Below are 5,060 nucleotides of genomic sequence, written 5' to 3' on the forward strand. Positions count from 1 at the left end.
TGTTTATCAATAAATGTATCTAATCTGTTATTGAAGAGTTTTTCCAGAATTTTTGAAAATTGTGACAACAGAGAAACCGGCCTGTAATTCGTGAAGTTGTGTTTATCACCAGATTTGTACAGAGGGATAACCTTTGCAATTTTCATATTGTTAGGTTACATTGGGTAGGGGTTCAGAGAAAACTATGGAGTCCGACATTGATTTAGTGAAGTTACACACCGACTCAACATTAATTTTAATGACCTCCGACTGGCGAAGTCGGGAGTCATTAGCGCCGATGTGAATAACAACCTTACTGTATTTACGCTTATCCTTAGTCAGCAGCTTCAAATAGGATTCAATGTTGCCCACTCTGGCCCCAGGAAAACATTTGACTATGGCCACTGGTGTCTCTAGCTTCATGTTTCTGACTATAGAGTCTCCAATTACCAGAGCTGTCTTCTCAGCGGGTGTGTCGCTGAGTGGGGAAAATCGATTTGAAACGTGAACAGGCAGGTGATGCTTCGTGGACTTCATTTGGAGCTACGATTCTTCCGAACTGTCACCCAGCCACCTGTCTGAACTACCGGCTGCTCGGGAAGCTATGGGGGGTGGCTAGCATGGGCTAAGCTATGTCTAGGAGGCTCCACACCGGCTACATGGGCATAGCTAGCTGGCCTGTTGTCCATGGTGTGGAGCTGCGCTTCTAAGTCTGTGAGCCTTGCCTCCAATGCTGCTAGCATCTGACATTTATTACAAGTACCATTATTGCTAAAGGATGCAGAGGAATAACTGAACATGCGACACTCCGAGCAAGAGAAAGGAGGAGAGGAAGAGGGGGAAGCCATTGCTCTCGATTAAGCTACTATCTTAGCTACCTTCTAAACTAGCCGACCTAAGGTAGAACTTCTGCAACACAAGTGCTTAAGTGGTGCAAGTGTATGTTGTCACTCGAAAATTCAGATAAACCTAGAAAATAGTGAGTTTAATTCCTAAACAATCTGGAAGCAAGTATAACGCAGTGCAGGTACAGAAAACAGGAAGTGAGGACGGTTTACCATAGAGGCAGGAAACAGCAGTCCGTCCTTTTCTCATGTGATATTCTGACAAATCAAAAAAGAGATATAGATAACAACAGCTAGCATTTTCATTCAGCAGCAGCTGAAAATCTTCTTTTGACTTCTAGTTATTTAGTGTCTTATCTTGTTGTAGTGTACTCTAAGGTCTGTCAGTACACCATGACTGTGTATGGTCACCAGTGTCTGTCAGATTTCAGTAGAAGCTCTGTGTTGAAAGCCTTTAAATGACAGATGAAGCCTGCTATTTTAAAGATAGCAGGTCCTTACAATATGGTCTTTATATTTCCATTTCCTTTTCCCATTTCCTTTTTGATGAAGCTTATAGTTAAAACTGGATCAGGTGACCCTGAGCCTTCCCTTAGTTAAGCTGTTATAGGCCTAGACTGCTGGGGGCCCATGATACTCTCCTTTCCTCTATGCCATTAACTTTGCATCTCCTTTCTCTCGTAGTTTGTGTCCTCTCTCTCTCCCAGTACCTTTCTTCAGGCATTCCTGGCTCTGGAGCTTTTCTTTTCTCTCACCTCTATCCACTCACCACAACCGGTCAAGGCAGAAGGCTGCCCACCAAGACCCAGGGTGCATGCTAACCACTGCACCACCTTGGCGTCCCAACTGGAGTTTACAACCACTTCTCAAGCCTATAGGGATTCTGGTGCACTTCAACTAATTACAATTCTTATTGTTTTGCAGGAAATATTTGATCGTATGTCCAAAGCTGGTAGGGTAAGGCAAGGTAAGGTAGGACTTTATTGATCTCACAATGGGGAAATTCCTGGGTTCCAGCAGCAATAGAGAGCAGCAACAACACACCATATGAACAAACACCACACACATATCGTGAGAAACAAATTCCAAATACCTAAAAACCAGACAAAATATAGTATTTGAGAGACAATCAAGAACAAGATAATCCTCCCACAATTAATCCCTGAGAAACAAATCAAAAATGCCTAAGAACAAGACAAAATATAGTATCAAGAAATCAAGAACAAGAATATAACTCCCATAATTTGTCAACATGGCGCCCACCAAAGCGAACGTGTTTGCGCGTTCCATGCTTGAATGCCACCTTTTTCTTTGTTTTCTTCTTTTTTGTGTGTTTTTTGCTTTTTCTGCAGTGCACAAATGTAATGCACTTCTTACATACAACAGACAGGCATTGCTGGATATTGCCAACTCACAGTGTTACGTCCGTGACCCGGGCCGCCCCCTGTACCTCGGTAGCAGGCACAGGTAGTTCTAGCAGCTCTGCCCCCGCACAGGTGATGGTGCGTTCCAGGCAACGAGGCACACCTGCTCTCAATTATTGGAGCAGTATATAGGGTCAGCGTTGGTGCGTCCTTGTCGCCAGATTATATGTTGTCCTGCTAGTAACGCCAGTTCATGTTCATGTCAAGAACTCAGGGTTATGGACTACTCTTTGATCTGTGCTCCTCACTGAACACTGTGAACTGTAATTACTCATAGTACTGTTGCATCGGTTTTTGTGCCCTTCTCATGCTTTAAAGGGTTTTTCTGGGGACTTTACGTTTCCCGTTTTGGGTCGGCTTTGGCCGTTTTTGTTTTTTGTTGTGTGAATTGCTCCTCCTCGCAGAGCTCCCAAGCGATCCTGGGTCAGCACCGCCAACCCACGTCGCACTGCCCAGCTACCAGCGCTGCCTCATCAGGGAACCCACACAACGGACCCGGGATCTCTGGCACCAGTCTCCCCCTCCCTAGACTACTTTCTGGGCCTGCAGCGCGCTCAGCTATTCAGGTCCCCAGAGTGACTCACAGAAACAGTCTATACCATACATATCTGCTGTGTGTTCTTAAACTCTCACTCTCTATTCTTATTTAGCGAGCTACGCCTCTCATACACCCCGGGAAACAGTAGTCCAGTCAACCCAGTGTGCCCCGCTGCCCCGAGATCAGTGGAAAAGACCAGCTCTGTTGTTTTGTTTGTTTTTTGTGACGCATTAAAGACGTTTTCTTTGTCTAGCTTGGGTTTGAGTCTGCATCATTACTGGGTCCAAAACCACTCAAAACACAGCTCACCATAACAAAAAGCCACTGGGAATTTACTGGTTTCATACCACCAGAGCTACAACCCATTGCCCGCTCCGGCGACAACAACAACAATGGCGAGGACACATAAACACTTTGACCTTGACCTTTGACCTATAATTAATCCCGCAATGGGGAAAATACTGTACCTGTATTTCAGCCATGAGGATTTCTGAAGAACTATTTAAAATTACCTAAAAACAAGCCAATAAAAAGTATTCGAGAGAAATCAAGGACAAGATTTTACACTTGTGCATATTTACAATGCATTTTACCCCCAGAATTTCAGTATTGCACCTCAGTTGACTGTTACATAGTCCCTCATAATTTCACCTAGCTTATCACTGCAGTGATGTATTGTACAGTCTGATTGCTGTGGGGAGGAATGACCTGCGGTAACGCTCCTTCTTACAATGGGGGTGTAACAGTCTCGTGCTAAAAGAACTGTTCAGAGCCACCACTGTGTGGTGCAGGGGATGGGAGGAGTCATGCATGATGGGTGTTAGTTTTGCCAGCATCCTTCTGTCCGCCACCTTCTTGATGGAATCCAGAGAGCAGTCCAGGACAGAACCAGCTCTCTTAACCAGCTTGTTGAGTCTCTTTCTGTCCCTGACCATGCTACCTCCTGCCCAACCCACAACAGCGTAAAAAACTGCAGATGCCACCACAGTATCATAAAATGTCCGAAGGAGTGCCCCGCACACACCAATGGACCTTACTCTCCTCAACAAGTGCAGGCACCTCTGGCCCTTCTTGTGCAGGGCATCTGTGTTGTTGGTCCAACCCAGCTTTTTGTTGAGGTGGACACCCAGGTTTTTGAAGGTGTCCACAATCTCAATATCTGAGCCCTGAAAGCTCACCGGCATGAGTGATGGTGATTTTCTTTCTGACAGAGTTCCAGACTCAGTGATTCAGCTACAAACACATTCTGTACATCGAAGCGATCGCACTGCTGCTTCAGGGAAGGTAAAGGGAGGTGGTGTGTGTGTGTTTATTAATAACTCATCCTGTGGAGATGTACGCACTGTTTATAAGCACTATTCGCCAGATGTAGAGTTCTTATTGCTGAAATGCCGGCCCTACTATCTAGCCAGAGAGCATAGTGCTGTGTTTCTGGCTGCTGTGTACAGTATGTTAGCCCATGAGCTAATCCCTCTGCGGCTCTCAGCAAACTCTATGATGTCATCAACGCACTAGAGACAGCACACCCAGATGCTGTATTTATCGCTGCAGGTGACTTTAACCAGTGCAATTTAAAGACTGTACTCCCCAAATATTACCACCATGTGGACATTCCCACTCGGGGCAAGAACACTCTGGATCATGTTTACAGTAACATACGGGGTGCATACAGGGCCGCACCCCGCCCCCACCGTGGACGCTCAGACCACATTTCTTTGTTCCTGTATCCAGCTTACGGACAAAGATTGAAACAAACAAACCCTGTCACCAAACAAATTAAACTCTGGACCCCAGAGGCTGAAGGCATCCTGCAGGACTGTTTCGCCCAGACAGACTGGGATGTGTTTAACCTCTAGAGTCCCTGCGTCCTCATATGAGGACCGCACAGCTTGGGTTTCCAAAGCTCAGGACTCTAGAGGTTAAAGCTGCAGCCACCTCAGAGGACTTTTCTGTCAGCGTAGGACTATGCTGAGTATGTGACCAGATACATTAGTACCAGTACTGACAACATTGTGCCCACCATACAAGTCAGGAGGTTCCCCAACCAGAAGCCCTGGATAAACAGTCAGGTACGCCACATGCTGCGTGCTCGCTCTCATGTATTCAGATCAGGCGATGAGACGGAGTACAAAGCTGCAAAGTACAGACTGAGGAAAGCCATCACAGCGGCCAAGAGGCAGTACAGAGAGAAGCTGAATGGCTTCTATTCTACTGCTGACTCCGGACGGATGTGGCAAGGCCTGCAGCACATCACAGACTACAGGACCACCACCA

Source organism: Monopterus albus, unplaced genomic scaffold, assembly GCF_001952655.1.
Source record: "Monopterus albus unplaced genomic scaffold, M_albus_1.0 scaffold332.1, whole genome shotgun sequence".
Lineage (NCBI taxonomy): Eukaryota > Metazoa > Chordata > Actinopteri > Synbranchiformes > Synbranchidae > Monopterus > Monopterus albus.